Source organism: Columba livia, chromosome 1 (genome assembly GCF_036013475.1).
Source record: "Columba livia isolate bColLiv1 breed racing homer chromosome 1, bColLiv1.pat.W.v2, whole genome shotgun sequence".
Lineage (NCBI taxonomy): Eukaryota > Metazoa > Chordata > Aves > Columbiformes > Columbidae > Columba > Columba livia.
The window spans coordinates 66,045,190-66,063,706 of NC_088602.1; the positions used below are offsets into that span (position 1 = coordinate 66,045,190).

Below are 18,517 nucleotides of genomic sequence, written 5' to 3' on the forward strand. Positions count from 1 at the left end.
GGTTCTACTAGAGCATAGAAGTTCACTTGCCATCAAAACTCAATGGGTGTGTTCTCAGAATTTCTAGCTGAAACTAACCACTTCAAGTCCAAGAAAAATCTGAAATTGGGGTAAGGCAGAGGGCATTGTTCTTTTTTGGGAAAAAACAGGAAGAAAGTCCTAAAAGTTACCAGCAAGTCTGCAAACTATTGTTCTGACATAGTGAAGAGTTTTGGTGTAGGAGCTTTTAAACCAGAAGTGTACCCAGCTCTTACACTCAGGGGCTTTAGCTCAGTCACAGCTCCTATGGCTTGCAGGCTCCCACTCAATGCCTGAAAGCAGGAAAATGAGCTGTCAGTGTTTCCAGGTGAAGGAAAACTGGTAGCACTAAGAAACTGCATCACCACATTTGCTGTGTGGATGACCTGACATGCAAAGTGAGGTGTGTTTGAGTGCTAGTGGCCACGTGTCTGTTAAATACCTGTTTATCAAGTGTAATCTTCTCGTTTGGGGAGTTTAGTTAGTAGAAAATGCTGATTTTGAGCTCTTGGTTGCACAAAAAACAGCTTCTGAATTACTAGACTAGGGCATACTAGAAATTAAATGTTTTGGGGCAGAGTGGGGGCAGAGGAAGATGTTAAGATTATGGCTGTTAAATGTGCATCAGAATACCACAGCACTATGAACCATGTCCTATGCTGAACTGTCACACTTACGCTGAAGGCACTGTGATTGGCATGGTAAAGATTTCCATCAACTGTGAATATCGTCTTGTGTGTCTTTTCTTTGCCTGCGCTTTTCTTTTGTTTGTATGTTTTATTATGTGATGATCAGGTGATAATAATAATAACGTTGCTGTTAATCACTTCATCCAAGTGTCAGGTCAGGTGTAATGACATGTCAGTGTCCTGACACAAAGATGCCTAGGCCATACTTGAGCGAGTTTCAGAGACTGCACAAGTAGGGATTGTCTCCAGTTTTCTTCCCTCCAGATGACTACCGAGAGTCTTCACTAATTCTTCCTAGCTGCTGATTGATATAATCAACCATGAAGTATTGCTGGCATGTCTGGAAGCCTCAACAAGGCTGGACAAAACAGTTCCTGAGGCTCCACCCAAAGATATTATTGGGCAATGGCTTGTCTGTCTTGAGGGCTTGATTGTTCACAAGCATCAGAAAGGTCTCTAGCTTCTTGCACATCTCTGATCATCAGGACACTGGTTGCTCCACTATGTAAACAAGATTTGTGAAGTATTACCACATCACTTCTGCTCATTCTCTCACATTCCTTGTTTTCCTATGGCCACATTCCTGCAAGGAATTAAACTGTTAGATGGGAAGACAAAAGGTAACATAGCAAGCATTCACAGCCTCAAAAATAAAACAATAAATAATGAGACCAGTTTCTCTGACAGTGTAAAAAATGGCATATTTCTGCAGAGTTCACCTGGCCTATGGATTTTATCTGAACCTGGCATAATGCCTCTCATTGTATGTCTGACTTTTGAAATGACTTATTTATTTACACGGTAACAATGCCCTGAGCTCACTGCAACAGAACCAAGAGGGAAGCTGCCCTGGTTCTCAGGGCAGAGGAGGGCTGAGAATGGCAGGAAGACAGGCAGCAGGAGACTTCTCTGCAGTCAGCTGCCTGGTGATTAAAGGCAGGCCAGGTGGGAAAGTAAGCACTGTCTCTGCAGAAGAGTCCAGTGGCAACTATGAGGTGCTGAAAACATTCCTCTGTACTGGCAGGACAGTGTATGCAACCCAACAAGCAGAATGTCCTTTACATACCATCTGTACATGGCCCAGTGTGCAGAGTCATCAATGCCTCCCCTACCAGGCCTGTAAGGGAAACCTCAGTACTCCAGCAAGGAGGTTAGACTAAGCTTCATTCCTGGAGTAAAGTAGGTCAAAGAATTACTGCTTTCATTTTTTTTTTTCTTTTTTAAGTATATAATGGTGCCACCATAACTCTTAATGTAGGCATAATTGTGTTTGGGGAAAAAAATGTTTTAATAAGTGTGTGAGATGTGACTGCCTGCAATAACAGGGAGCTGGAGCCAGTATTTTGGAAGTGTGGTTCCCATCCCTCATCAGATATTTAATGTGCCTGTATGTCTGCACCGGTAATTAAAAATAATCAAGCCTAAAAGTCCACACAGTTCCCCATTTATTCTTTCCCTTGGAAGGAAACTACAGCCAAATGAAAGTGATGTTGGTTTCAAATTGTATTAACTTGTAGAGCCTTGTGCACAAAAGGACCACTCACACAGTTGTTCCTATGAGGCATAACACAGAGTTTGGCCCTTTTTAGGAGACTCATTACTTAACAATACATTATTGTGTTTGATTGAATTGGCACGGATATGCTTGGCAAGGCTGCAAGAAGAATCTGTGTTGTCACGCCAAATGTTTTTCAACCTGTGTGTGCCTGTGTGCAGGTCTGATAAGGTTATCCATGGTGCACATGCCTCTCCTCAAAAGGTTACATTATTGTACTGTCCATATAGGCTTCAGGAAGGTTGCACTTGCTACTGAAAAAATCTATCTGGAAAGGTGAGTTTGCTCTAGCCCAAGGCTAGATCGGGCACCCTTTGCCTGATTCTGCTTATTTACCTGTGACTTGCACTTTCCTGGCTTCATCATCCCCCCCAGTTCAACAGAAGAGTGGGACAGTGCCGCATTCATCCTCATTTTCAGTCTATCCATCAGTGTGGCACTTACAGAGGCAGACCTGAGGATCTGCACATTTTTGGGCTTGTTGAGGTGACTGAAGCAACTTCCTCACACCTTGTATACAGGTTTTAACAACTGTACCAGAAAAGAGGGCCTTGCCTTTCTCAAAGGTGTTGTGAAAAGAGCCTGGATGCCCTGCTGTCCATGTGCACTGGGCACATGTTGAACATGCCTACTGGCCACATCTTACCAGAGATCTTAAAGACAAAGCTCTCTCTTTGGGTAGGCACGAGGTATCCAGCTGACCAGTCCTTTTTCCATATATACCCACATTCGTATTTAGGCACCTACTGGATTTTGCAGGATTTCTGCAAGGAGGCTGCTGAGCTGTGGATGGATTTCAGTGCTGGAATTTGCAGTCTCATTTTGGGAGCCAGTGCAGGTACTCCAGTTCTCTTCCCAAAGCATGTGTACACTGGAAAATTAGGGCTGCCTAAGCTGTCTGAAAGTCCTGATTTAACCAGTTCTGAACACAGGTTTTACATTAGCTTAACTTTATTAAAGGACTTATTTTTTTTTAGATAGTAATACTGGTATAATTCTTACTATACGCGTAATTAGGTTACACTGAAGATTTCTCAGTAGTTGCATATCTTCCATGTAAAAAAAAACTGTATTGGGAATTCTGTCCATGCTGGGAGATTGTACCTCTTTGACTATATCAGACTGATTGAAACAATGCATTTCTGACGTCCTTTATAGACTTCAAAGTTGCAACAGTCCAATTTTTTTGTCTGGCACACTGATGTATTGTGTGTTGCATTTCTGAAGGACAAATGCACATTTCTATCACTAGAATAGGATTTTTTAAACTCGTACATGGTTGTAAAACATTAAGTTTTCTAACCTGACATAAGTTAGCATTAGTTTTCCACTGGTTTCTTCCTTCAGTCTAAAAGTGTTCCAGTTTCCAGCCAGCTTCATTTCATCTGCTGTTGTCTCTACACATTTTCTTTCCACCATTTTATCTTCACTGTATATGGATGTAAAAGTGCAGGGAGTGTCCCGGGTCTTCCTGATTCCTTCCCATTCTCTATATCTTTCTTTCTTTCTGTTCTTCCTTAAATAGTGATTCCTTTGCCACCTGGCAGATTCCCAAGTCTCTAATCAGAATTCTCTGTTTTGCAATGTCTTTCCCTATAATTTGTTTACCACCCTACTTCTGATTGTCTCTTTCTTGGCAAAATACCTCTCTGATGTCAAGAAGAAAGCAAAATCTCTGAATCTATAGTATCAGTTCTTACCTGGAAGGTTTTGTTTGCCAGCCTGAGGACTAGAAATTTTTTTCTGTTTTAAATGCTATATCCTGCAGAAAAAATTCGTTAAGAAACAGCTGGCTGTTTAAGAACAGATGCTCTTTATATATAGTAATAAGAACTTTCCTTCCTCGGTTGAGCAAGTTTTTTGCTCTGTAGGACTGGAACGCTAGTGACTTAAGCAGCTTACTTCTATGAAAGTTTCAGATCAAGATCTTTTTTGAGTTACTATCTTCAAAAGCAGGTGATGAACCTGCTCAGAGCTTCTCTGAGTTATGCACTGGCTCAATACATGATTCATGATGCCACCTCTGGCCAATCTGCATAAGCAGCCATGACTGGAAAGTACCTTTTCTTGGCCTCCCCCCTGTTATTTGGCTGAGCACAAATGTATATCATCTGCCCTTCCTGTTTGAACAACTGCAACCTGTTTGCTCAGGAAGACACTTGCTTTCCTTGACTTATGAATGTCCATGGCAAAAAGCTGTGGAGGAAGATAATAGTGTCTGCTCTGCTGCAACCTGTAACAACCCTGTATGTCCTTCTGCTGTAGTTCTGCACAGGCAAAAAAAAGTGGCGGCAAGGACCCTTCTCCTCTCTGCATCATTGCTGGCACTCAGACATAAAGGGAAGCTTCATGTCTCCCCTCTGTGTGAGACCTTGGCCACCAATATATGTCACTCATGTTCCATATGTTTATAGATGAGAATAGCAGCAGTTCCTGCTCTTTGAGCTCCCAGAGCCTTGGTAAAAATGCCTTCAGGAGCAGCTCCCTCTGCACCTTCCCCCCACTGCCACATGTGGCTTAGAGCCACAATCCAGCCCTTAGACTGCAAATGACTTGGAGCAGGGATTATGCTTTTCTTTTATGTTAAACAAGAGCAACCCACACAGAGTGTACTCATTAAAAAATCATGTTGTTCAACACTGATCCCTTGGGCTATGGTTAGAGCTTCGCAGTATAACATGCAAGAGACAGGTTGGATTTTCAGGCCAGCCAGGCTCAGAAAGGGATGAGCGGGTGGGAAAACAGAATGTCAGGAGAATAAACGCCATACTCACAGTGGAACAACAAGGCAGCCTTCAACAACAAATGCTCTTAACAATGTGGCTGCTTAAAAGAATTTAGAAAGGATCCTAACAGGTGTGAAAGTGTAGCTGTTTCTGTCAACCAGAAAGATAAGTTCTTGGCCATGGTACATCACAAATCATGTTAAAAACCAAATTAAATAGTACCTTGTGCTGTTACTAGAAGGTGTATTTCCTGATCTTCCCTGCCCAGGAAGCCCATCCATCTCTAAAAACCACATGCACAGGTGGATAAATGACACAAGAAAGAGAAAAATTGCTAAGTAGGTAAGCCTGTTGTGCATCATATTAACTTCATAAATGTTCCTGATGATTTTGCTATGGGTGAAGTGCATGAGGGAACTAGCAGAGATAAAAAATGTTAGAGTGCATAACAGTTTAAGGATTCCAAGCATAAAATAGATGCACCACTCAAGCTAAAAGCAGAGTGATGTCCTGAGAAAAGGACTAAGCACTAAGACTTCAGTTTTTTTCCATCCTAAATATTAGGAACCTTAGGTTAAGAGAACAGGATCCCAAACACAGTTGCTACTCCAGAAATTTTGGACAGGCATTGGCCATTCGAGGCAAACTCTTCCATCTGTGATCTTCCCATTGTTCCCATTGTAGATTTGGCTGCCCCCAAGCCCTCCCCCACCCACAAACAGATGCATGAGGATGCTTGCAGGAGAGGCACCTCAGAGAGCAGCCAATGCACAAAGGAGAAAGAGTGAAGCCTGTACCACTTGAATGGGGGCTGCAAAACCAATTGCATTAATGCTCCATGTATTGCTTGATGTATCATTTGGGGACGAAATTCATTAAGCAAACATCTCTGCATCATGATAATGTTGAGGCAGTTCAGTAGTTTGAGCCTCAACATTCTACCAGCCTGAGCTGAAGAAAGTAGAAGAGAAACTTCTCCATGATTAAAATTGTACTTGCATTATTCACTGTTGGGATAAAAAAGGTTGAAACTTTTAAGAAGCTGGCAGAGGGACAGACATCAGAGAAAAGTGGTGTCTCTGTTGGTTCAGGGTGAGAGATTAAAAGGAAATATGAGACAGAAGGAGAGCTGAGGTTGTTTAGAGCAGCATTTTATCGCCTTGGTCTGTGGAATATCGATGATCTGTCAGATATTCAGAGATGATCCCAGAAAAAAAAAAAATCTATCTGCCTAAAATTAAAAAATAAACTAATTTCCCCTAAATTCTTCCTGCTCATGATGGCAAGTATAACAGGGAATTGAGAGAAGGAAGCCACAGGTAACAAAGAACACTCAGAATTGATCTCATTAAACTTAGTCTGTGAACGAGCAGAGTTGTGACAGTGTTGCACGGACCAGTCCATGACCGTCCTTTGAGGAAGTCAGAACAGAAAAGGCCAAGAAACATCCATCCCTGTGAATAGATCAGCATCTGACTTGATCAACTCAGGAGAGTTTCTTTTTTCCTCCAGGAGGCTTTTTGCATGGAGCTAGTTGTATATCAAATCCCAAATCACATACTAATGGTCCAATCATCTGCATTTATAGCAACCCACTGCCTTTATGACATTCCTATTTTTCCTTCTCCTCAGCAAGGCAGACCAAAACCTGTGGGCTCGGTCTGCAGGAAAAGAACTAGTAACTGTTGCATGAGAAGGCAGGAAAAGGAAAAGGTGACCAAAAGTCTCAGCATTATCCTTTTACACCTGAACAACTGCACTAATGACACAGGGGGCTGCCCTGGGGCCTGTGGTGGCAGAGTCTACAAGCAGTGGGTGAGTGTGTGAGGGCAACATGTGCCCTGCAGAAATTTTGCCACTGGAAAAAAATGTTGGACTAGTTAAGTCACTCTCTTCCACCTTGCAGTGGAAAGGTGGCGTGTTACCAGCACACTGCTCTCATCCCTGGACAGTTGTGAGAGCAGGAATATTTAAACCAACCATGTTGGCCTAAAGAAACAGCTCATGCTGCTGAAGTGCTGACACTCCCTGTCACCAGTGCCACCAATGATCTAACATTGGGACCAGCGTAGGAGAGGTCCTTCCCGCATCCAAATGGGATACAAGGGACACCTGCTCTTCATAGAATCATAGAATCCTATTTTGGTTGGAAGAGACCTTCAAGATCATTGTGTCCAGCCATTAGCCTAACACTGGCACTAAACCATGTCCCTAAAAACCTCATCTACATGTCTTTTAAACACTTCCAGGGATGGTGACTCAACCACTTCCCTGGGCAGCCTGTTCCAATGCCTGACAATACTTTCCATGAAGAACTGTTTCCTAATATCCAACCTAAACCTCCCCTGGAGCAACTTGAGGCCATTTCCTCCCATCCTGTTGCTTGCTACCTGGGAGAAGAGATCAACACCCTCCATGCTGCAACCTCCTTTCAGGTAGCTGTAGAGAGCAATAAGGTCTCCCCTGAGCCTCCTTTTCCCTCCTGGGAAACATCAGGCGCATTTTGAAAGACTTCCTTGCTTATGACTTGAAAGATGAGCATTTGGACTTAAGTATACCATCAGTCTGGCCTGCCACGGTACCATCTGGAGATCATTTGTAATCACTATAGTTTGTGGGTTAGCACATACCCCTTCCAATAGCTGGAAGAAAACTGATAATAACTACCATGAAAACTGTGTCTTTATTTATAGTGATGCTAAGAAAGTGCTTAATTGGTTAAAAAGCTGCATGAATGCTTTTCTTAATATAGACTTGAGTTCAGCAACAACACTGGAAATAATTATCAGAAATCTCTTTTAGAAATACATTTTATTTATCTGGAAACAAATAGGTTGGTTACTACCACACGTCAGGAGTGTAGGGTGGTGTCCTTTCCATGGACTTCCCTTTCCTAGATGCTATTTTATGCCTCAAATGCTAAAAGACATTTTGCTACTGCTCAATGGGAGAAAGCAAGCTTGTAGTTCAGAGTGTGCAGGCAGAAGTGAACCAGTTTTTTCCAGCTGAAACTAGGTTGTTGCTATAGCAACACCCAAATGATAGACAGATTTTCTGAATGTGCAGTGGTCTACTGTGATAACAGAGCTTCCAGGATTTCTATCAAATAGCTCCAGACTTGCTGGAGTGCAATAACACCAAATGCCACATCTTTGAAATAACACAAGCAAACAAAATCTAGCACAATAACAAAATCATTTTCTCACCTAGCTTTCAAATAAAACCCCCACTTAACACGTGGCATTTCTATTCCTAGACAACTTCTTCCTGCCAATCTCTTTTTAGTGCACTGGCATTCTAAATGACAGACCACACTCCAAGTTTAACACCACCCACAGACACATTCAATCCAGTGCCATGTAAAGTCTTGCATGGACCAGACACCAGCTCCTTTGGATTTTTTTTTAGGCTGCACACAGCCTGCACACCAGTGAGAATCCCTTTGAGTCAGTGAAGCTTCACAAGAGCACACCACTCTGTTCATGGCTATATTTTGCAGTACAGAGACCTTAAAGACTAAATGGCTGAGCATATGGCAGAACAAGTATTATGTTCATAAAAAATCCAAATAGAAGTTTCCCAGGGGCCACTTCCATAAAGTATAAAACATACCTGCCTCAGCCATGTCCCCCTTGCACACACTGTGCATATGGTTTTCATTCAAAGCAGTTTCCTCCTCTCCTTTCCTTCTTGCTCTGCTCCAGGGGAGGAAGGTCCAGGATTTTGGATTTCCAGGAGGAACTCGCTTCCTGAGCACAGCCAAGGCTCATGAGCATTGCAGAGACAATTTGGCTGTGTCTCATCATCATCCATCACTTCTCAGTGGGAGTGCTACTGCACCGTCTGCAGTCTGCAGCTGGTAGAGTGTGTTTAATGTCCTTTTGCCCCCAGTACCTGATCCCTCCAGCAGTTCTTCTCCCTAGGAATCTGCTGCCAATTATATTGGTGAGATCTTCCAGTGAACTTAGCTTGATTTCTGTAAAGGCAATTTCATCCCCATTGAAATGTATCTGTAAATCGAAGACAGAGGTTTTGACCCATTTTTGTGTATGAGATGTAGTCTGTACTTAGATTACCCGCACCACCCTTAGATCTGTAACCTAGTTATTACTCTTGACTTTATCCTCACAAGTGGGACATAGGAAAGTTTTAACGGCAGCTTTGATGTAAAGGCAGATGGTAACTTGGACACCTTTACACAAATGTTAAAAGAGAAGTCTTGGGTGGAACTGGAAGCCCCATTCTCTTAATTTCAGGGTTGGATCTTATGCACACATCCATTCTGCTACCAAACATTTCTAAATAATGAAAAAGAAAAAGTCTCCTACACCTGTATGCTAAAATCTCACTGATTGCAAGAGAAATTATGTGTGCAGAAGTCTGTCAGAAGCAGAAAATCACTTCTAGGTATGATAACTGATATATAATTTAGGAAGTAATTAATAAATGACAGAATAACTTATTGTTTGATTAAATAGTTATGTGCATTTGCTTTGAGTCTGGGTTTTTTTTTAGTTATCTTACTACTTAGGATTGCCTTGGGACGTATTTACCCTCTTGCTTACTTGGCTTAAACAGCTTTGATAATGTCCTGCAATAGGGTTCAGCTAAAAGATGAATTGCCTTTATGATTCACAAGGCACTCTGGATAATTAATTACTCAGCATTTATGGTTTAGCATGTGGTCATCAATTGTTAAAAAAATTCATGTTTGTAAACATATCCATTGCAGCTGGTCTTCTTATGTCAGACTTCAAAATGACTAGTGGAGATATGGCAAGGCTATACATGCTTTCCTTTGAAATTTACTGGTTGTTCTCCGGTTTATTTCTTGTGGGAAAGATTAAGCACCAGATGTGTAAGGACAGGAGCTCTAAGAAACAACAGTGAAGCATCTTGAATGCTTCTCAAATGTACTTTCTTTTCCCCCTTTTGTTAATAGATGTTGGAATCCTTAAATGCTCCTTGTTGTAGCATGGGATTGTGAGCATTTGTTCTGGTTGTAGAGTGGCTGTGTGAAAAATTCTGAAAAGTCTGAGATGAGACCTGTTGCAGAATTAAAAGCTCACCAACTCCATTCAGCTCTGCTCAATGGGGGAAAAAGGTGTAAGAACCACAAATCCTGAAAGAATAGGCTTTAGTTTTTACAAGCAATGAGAGCAGGTTCATGGCTTACAAAAAGAATTCTTAATGCTCTCCATTGTAAGATTTAGAATCATCTGGTCATTAGACAGCAGAAATCACAGCCAACTGAGCTAAAATATTTCATGCTGGGGGTGAATTTTGATACAGGAGACACATGTCCTACAGCTAGCTGATTCCCCCACTGCACAGTGCTCATCCATCACCACCCAGGGCTGCTCAGGGCCCTGAAAGAGGCAGATATTCTATGAGGAAAAAAAATGCCACATGATAATTCAGACAGACTCACCTTCTGGTTGCTTGAGTGATCTTAGTTCTAGCATTTCCCAAGTTGCAAACACTTGCTATTTCAACCTGTACACTCCGTACAAAGTGATTGTCAGTCACTATATGTAGGAATATATGCATATAAATGTGGAGAGTGTATGCAGCATCTATTTTTACAAGCAATACAGGAAAAGGGGTCTAAACACCATTCCTATTTAAATTACAATGTCTGTTGGTTTCACTTGGTTGTTTTTTTTAAAGAGCATGCTTGTGTTTTTAAAATTAGGTGCCGGCTACCATGCCACAGGGTGGAACTTTGATCTGCCTTATAGGCTTCAACTATAGAGTTGTGAAGGGCATGTATTTAGCATTAGAAGGAGCTCCCTGGTTGACATGAAACATCTCCATAGGATGTGCTGAAAGGGTAAGTGCTCTAAGGAAGAACTTCTCCTAGGAGGCTACAGCCAAGGCTTTTGATCAAGAGTAGACAAATTCTGTGATTGCACAGGCTCCACATACAGATCAATGTAACTCTCATGCTTGCTCATTTTGACCTACTGTGGCAAAGAGATTTAAGTACGGTGACTGTCATATTCCCAGCCAGCTCTGCCCCTTGGTCCTCCTAATATTCTACCCTGTCACAAGGGTAAGCTATGACCTCCCCACACCCAGTATGTATCTTCCAATCCTGGTTTTGGGAGTGGAGGAAAATGAATCTTCAGTGCCGCTAGTTTTGTGGTTCAATGGTATATTAAAACATGGGCAAACTTGCTTGTCTGCTTCATATAAGACCTGGGCAAACTCAGACATGTCAGTATTGTTAGCACCTCAACTCTCAACTTTAAACCCCCAGTCTGTCAGTGTTGTATGCACACTCAATTCCCACCTCTTCGGGGGCAGAAGGGAGTCAAGAGTGCTGCAAGAGAAAGCTTGAGCCAAGTTCTAGACACTGCAGAGTCACATCCCTGATGCTGGGGCACAGAGGGCTCTGCTAAGACAGCGTAGATGCAGCCTGCACTGCCCATAGTAGAAGCAGGGAAATTCACTTTATCTGCATTTCTCTTGGCTTGCCTCACACACCAGGGTAGCATATTATTACAGGTGTATTTTTGCTGTGGCTTAGGGAAGAGGAAGGAACCTGGAAGACTATCCAGTGCAGGGGCAGCTCAGCCAGTTCTGACATCTAGTTCACAGTGTCAGTTCTTCTCTGGTGAACAGGTTAAGCAAACAGTATGCCCTGAAGACTCTGGGGAAGCCTCATGCAAGGGAACACTTGGACCCATCAAAACAACAAAATCTCCTTGAGTGCCACTGTAGGACATTTTTTAATTATGTGGGAAGGAGGTCAGAAGTGCGTGTCTCATGCTGCACAAGACTCACCGGCTTGGATGCTCAGAAGCAGTCCTGAGGTACACAGAAAGAAGAATCCAGGGGGATAAACCAATAGTATTGAATAATGTGCTGTGAAAAACCTTCAGAAAGATTTAACATAGCTATCTAAATTAATGCAGTGAACGCGTTTCAGCATGAATTATGCAGTCTTTGCCTTCTCCTACTGATGCACGTGATAGGGAGATTTTGCATTGCTAAATACCAAAGAAATATGGAGCAGACATACTTTTGTATACCTTGACAAGAGTTTGCAGTTAACAGAGAGTCTCTAGGGTGTCACTTCCACTCAGAACGCCACGTGTTTGCCTGACACTGGTCTGTATTAGAGAGGCTTCATCCTGCTATAGCTATTTTCACTAGAACACAATGATACATGCTTTTTTTGTGTGTGTGTGGATGCTTGTTTCACATCTGTTTCTGGAAGCTGCAGTTTAGGTGTAATTATACCAGTATGAAAGTATAATTTGGACTAGAGGAACTAATTTTGCAGCCTGAAGCAGAATAAGCTCTAGAATCACATTTAACTGGTATAGTTGCACGGGGACCCAAGGAAGTAAGAATGGTTTCTTTACTGGTGCCATTAAAGCTGCAAGACTTACTAGTGTAAACAAGTCTTTACATGCATTTTTCCCACTTTAGCTGTTTACATCAAAAAAAAATCTCAGGTCCATCATTGTAACCTGGAGTGCAGTGAGAGAGATGGGACTGAAAATCAAGAGATCATAAACTTCACATGTGCACATACAAGGTTTTCCTTGGATCCAAAACTTCAGAAATACATCTGTTTTCTTTCTTAGTACCAAACTAACAGAGTGGCCAGACTATGTAACAATGGTTTATTTTTAACCAGCTTGATTACAGTGATGAACACTGCTGAAATTGCATTTGTAAATAGGGCTCTGCCTGGAAATAAGCTTGTTCTGCAAGCATGGCCTGAGCTTGCCAGCCCTCCCCCAGCACCCAGCTCCCACCACACTCCCTGAGACCACTGCATACACTCCCCTGCTGCCTTATTAGCACTGGAAAATTGTCTGCCCACGTTCTGAAGGACATTGCCTCAGCAAGAGCCTTGCCAAGTGCACAGCACCTCAGCATAAAAAGAACAGACAGGAGAGGATTTACTTTAAATTGAGCAAACTTAATTACACAAGGAGGAGAACTTTTCTCAGGGAGAATGATGCTTTTCTCATGGCTTTTTCTGCTTTTGGGATTCTTTTTGCTCGATTTAGTTTTACATTCCTTTTAAAAATGTCTGTGACGCCTGAGGGCTTGGCTCACAGGTCAGTACTACACGAACTTGGCCAGACTAAGCCACGCTCTGACATCTCCTTCACTTTCTCAGAGCTTGAGTTCAAGGGTTTTGGTTCTGGGCACTGGCCATGCCTTCAGTGGACCTCTTGGAAGAAGAGCATCCCTGAGACAAACTGTGATTATGTTGATGTTGACCCTAGCGGCCAAACAGGTATGAACAAACCATTGTGACATCTCATTTCTTTTCAGTGTTACTTCTCATGGAAGACCTAGACTCTTGGCTTTCCAGGACACTCTCATTCTCATTAACTTGTCCACTTTCAAATCTATGAACAACTACTTTTTTTCTTCATCTTTTATCTTTCTGCCCAAAGCAGCATTTAAAAGCTATCTTCTCCCAAAACTTTGTGCCTATACAGATATGCCTAACAGGAGCTCCAGCTCCAGACTAGGGACACCCAAATTACTTACATGTAGGTGTTTACACATAAGTTAGATCCATAATGTCCCTTCATTTATACTCAGTGGAGAGCTAGTCAATACAGTGATGGAATATGGAGAGAGTTTTCTCTCATCCTGAAATGAATGTCTGTTAGCTGGTCAGCTGAATCACCCTCCCAAACTCTGCTGAGTGCACAGAGTCAGAGAAGGAGAAAAGAACATTGTCAAATTAAACTGAATACAATAGCTGTAGATACATTTTTCTTGACTCACAGCAGAGACAGGATTAATTTGCTAGGCTTACTATAGTCCTGTGGATGCCATAGAGGTGCAAAATTACTAGAAGAACTAAGAAACCAATGTTTCTGTGGACCAATTCAAACTGTTTGGTGTCGGCATAGATTTAAGAGATATGAGAAAAGAAAGCAAGCTCCAGGACTGAGAAACTTGGTTATATAGTTATGAACATCGTTTTTTTCTCAGGCTTTTCAAGTATATTATATTCAGATTTTTCCCCAAAGTGTCAGAGACTTGTTCCTAGCAATACTCAGCTGAATTGCAAGCCCTGCAGTGTTTAAATGAATAATAAAGTTTTCATAATTTGGGGGAAGGAGAGAAGGGGCCGTATCTGGAGTATTTGGAAATAAAGTCTGAATCAGTAGTACGCTTCATGATATCCTGGAAATATGGGCATAAGCTCTCCAGAGTGAAAGGAGATGATCTGTTTTGCTTTGCTTTATGTGATTCATTAGTACAAGTTTTGTTTCATTAAAATAGACTCTCAACTTCTGTATGAAAATATCTTTGTAAATACATATTCATTTCCTGGTCCAGCTCTTTTGAATGCATTAAAAATTGTTCCTGGAGACATTATTATATGAAGGCATCTCTGAGGACTCTGAAAATAATCAGAAACAATAGATGAGGTGAGTAGAGAGAACCGTTTCCAACTGACTGCATTCCACATTCCCTGAAACCCTATTCCCTGTGGAACAAGTACATATTCCCTATGGAACATATGTGGTGCCACTGAATTTGCTGCAAGTACAGCCTAGGTCCACAGAAATGCTTACCACCTGATATTGAATCTTGCACATTCAGTAGTTTGTAATCTAAAAGCAGGGAAAAAAAATGATTCCCTTTTTGCCCTGACCTCTAACCACTGAGAGCTGTACATAGACAATATACGGACTTAACTCCTTCAGATGTTTCACTACTTGAAATGCAAGGCTAGCTGCTCTTGTGAAAAATAAAACATCTACACAAACTGTTTCTTTTTTTTTTTTTTTTTGTTCTTTTGGGCAAAGAAAGGAGAAAAATAACAAAACAAATAAAAACAAGCAACTATTCTAAGAGGTAGGGTAAGAGGTTTGCAAGGGATTGAATGCTCTTGTGTCAGGACACTGATGATTATTTGACTCGATGTTACTCCTCTCATCTGAGGAGTGGCTATTGTGTGCTGCTAGTCTGTTACAGAGCAATAATAATACTCAAATGACCTAAAGTATGTCAGAAATGAATCACATGGAACAGCCACAGTTAATTGTTACTCTTTGATCCAACTTTGAATAAAGGCCCACCTAGAGGACTGCTGCATTGCAGCTGCAACCTTTCCCTGACAACAGGGATGGAAACAACACATGAGTTTTTGGAGACGTCAGAATGGGCATCAGTTTCTTCAGATTAAAGTGTTCATCATCTTGTTTCAGGAACAAATGCAAATAAAGCATCTGAAACAATGTGGGTGAAATAGAAAGAAAGACTGCAAGTGTAATTCAAAGCTTTGCCTCTGAAATCACATGACAATGCAAGAAATAGAATGTTTCTGACTTCAAAACATATCTTCTATTCTGAAGATCAAGCCCTTGTATTTTGATTTGGTTTATATAGAACCATAGATTGGTAACTACATTTTAGAGACTGGCAAAAATATAAATGAAACCAAACCAAAACAACACAAAACCATTTAAGAATTTCTTTAATCTCTATTGGAGAAAGTAACATAGTGGGGTCTTGAGTGTCTTCTGTCAAAACAGCCCCTCTATTTCAGTACAACACAAGTGTAAAATGCCTCACAAAAGTACCTGCATCACCTTCATCTCTTACAGCTCTGTGGTATTGCCAGGGATGTGGCAAGACACAGCTGCTGCCACAGGCTTGCCAATTCCTTATGTGATACCCAGCAGCTGTTGGAAGCTGTGTGTTAAAATTCATGCTGGGATTTGAATTTCTATATAATCTTCCTCAGGAAGCGAAAGCTGCAAAGCAATCTCTATGTCCCCTAACACCCAGCCTGTGCTTCTGTATTAAGCAGGATTCCACTTTGGCTGAGGAAGTGTACTGTGGTATACCATTTTCTTTAACTATTTTTCTGCACAAACCTACATTTTGGCAAGCAATCACTTCTTCTATCAGCCTTCTCCACATGCGTGTTTCTTCAGTTAAAAAGAACTCTGATTTATATTCCATGTAAAGATGCAAAGCTTTGGGAGTACATCTCAGTGATGTGTGAAGATTCCGGAGGGCAGCAGCTTTCTCAGGACTGGCAGCCTCTCTAACCCCTTACCTTACTCAAACAACATACAGAGGTCTTGGCTCCAACACCATCATTATAGTTGACAGAGCTGATTTCAGGCCACTGCTCCATTTTCCAAAGGCTGCTGAGGGCCTCACCACTGATTTCCCCAGCTGGAGAGGTGATATCCCAGAGACAAGGTGCAGAGAGGAGCAAACAGGGAAGTTGCAGTTCAACTACTTCTCCCCAGCTTCAGCACATCTCTGTCAGAAAGGCTCTAAAAAACTGCAGGAAATTCAGAAAAGGGCAACAAAAAAAGATTAAAGGACTTGTGGGATTCATTTCTAGGGAAGATTAAAAGAAATAGTTTTGCTAACTGGCTAAGCGGGAATTGGATAACTGCATAGAAGCATCTGCAGGTGCAAAGAAACTGAGAAACCTTGTTTAAAATGATTTAAGGAACAGCTAGTAACAAAAGAATGGCATTGATCAAAGGAAATGTAGATGAAACTCTTAGAAGTTTTTTGTAAAGTTGACTGTAACCAAGTGATGGATCACACTGAATTCTGATGGAAGTCCTCTTGCTTTGATCATTTAAAAAAAGACTGGGCAAATTCTCCAGCACTAATTGAGACTGGACAAGATGAATGATGTCACAGGGAAAAATGTGTATCTTTTTTAAGAGGTAGGAACACCCCACTAGGAAGAGGGTGTTCCTGTGCAACAGAGGAGTAATGAAGACTGCAAGGGCTCTCTCACCCTCTCTCAATGTGCTACACCAGGAACTGAAGTTTGACTCAGACAATGTGATTCCTTTCTCATGCTTCTCTCCCTGAAGCTTCAATGTCAGCCTTGATGTCTCATATTTCCTCCATTTGCTACCTTATAGAAGCCCTTTTGGCATGTTTTCACAGTAGCAGGGGTCCACTACCCCCTGGTTGATCCAGGTGTGAGTGGCCATGAGACAAAACCTTTCAGACTTGGTCATATAGCAACAAGCTCCTTTACCCAAAGAAATTTCTGCTGCTGTGATTAATGCCAGTCCCAGCAGTTCGTATTTCAGACAGGAACTATGTAGGGCTATTAATCCCATCCTGTCCAGCAACCACATGGACCCTTTCTTTTTTTACCTCGTGTGGTGCCAAAATAACCCTGATCAGCAAAAGGGCTATGTTGGAAAGATGGCTGATGCAGAAAGATGTGAAAATGGAAAGTGCCCTTTGTTGTGGTAAAAGGGTCCAAACTGCAATTAGCAGAGCTTGTGTTATCATTTTAGGGTATGTTATGAAATTACTAACTACAACTCCTTCATCAATATCAACAATTGCTGTTCAAGTTTGAGAATACAGGTAGGGGACGTTCAGCTCTGCTGAAAAGGAGCTGGGGATTCTAATGGAGAGAAAATCAAACATGAGCCAGGAGTCTGCCCTTGCAGCAAGCCATATCCGGGGCTGCATTGGCAAGAGTACAGCCAGCAGATCAAGGGCAGTGATTGTCCTACAGTACTTGGCACTTGTTAGGTCACAACTGGAACACTGTGCCCTGCTTTGGTCGCCTCAGTTCCAGAGAAACACTGAAAAACTGAAGAGGATCCAGAGAGGGGCCATGAAGATGATGAGAATATTGCAGAACCTGACATGAAGAAAAGTTGAAGAAATTTGGTTTGCTCATTCCAGAGGAGGAAAGGCCCTGGGGGGATGTAGTCACAGTCTTCCAATACCTGAAATGCAATTACAGAGAAGATGGAGGTACACCCCTCACAAAGATGCATGGAGTTGCTTCAAGGGAAATGTTGTCTGGATATGTGAAAAAAACTCTTCACTGTGAGACAAACACTGGACTAGGTTATCCACAGAAGTGGTGGAATGCCTTTCGATGGAAATACTCAAGGCTTGGCCTGACGGAGCCCTAGGTAACCTAATAATCAAGAGAGCCTGCTTTCAGCACAAGGCTGGACCAGAGCTCTCTTTCAGATGGGACTTGGCAAACTCATTTGAGTTATATGGCAAACTTAGATGACTTCTCTCATACACTGATTATTCTTATTCACTTCCATTGAAGAAGACAAGGGTATCCCCACATTTCTTTTTCTCTTTATAGTTCCTTTAATTAGCTTTCTTTTTAAGGTTACCTGAGCAATTTAATTTGTTCATTTTAAAATGTGAATTTGTTTTCTAAGGTTCAAAGGAATAGTTCTCCGCCACAAGGTCTGGCCACATTCCTTCGATTTCCCTGTGGCCAGTTTGCTCTGGGATGGAGAAAAATCTCCATACACATTTGGCTCTAAAAGAGGTTTTAACATAAAGAACAATTTTTCTGTCCAAAATGAGGTTTAAAAAATTCAATTTCAACTACTTGTTTGAAACAATAACCCAAGCAAATTATCCAAAAGCATTCATCTATAAATTAACTGAAATATTTGGTTTCACTTTGACATTTTGCCTTCATTATATCTTTTTCAAGCATGAAGCAACAAATCTCTATAAGTGATTTTATCTACTTCAGAGTGAATTGGGAGATT

At 41.6% G+C, this 18,517-nt stretch overlaps 1 protein-coding gene across 2 annotated transcripts in view; it reads left to right on the forward strand.

Moving 5' to 3' along the window:
* ST6GAL2 (ST6 beta-galactoside alpha-2,6-sialyltransferase 2) overlaps positions 1–18,517 on the forward strand; it is a 178,078-nt gene that overhangs the window by 86,729 nt on the left and 72,832 nt on the right. The window lies entirely within an intron of this gene.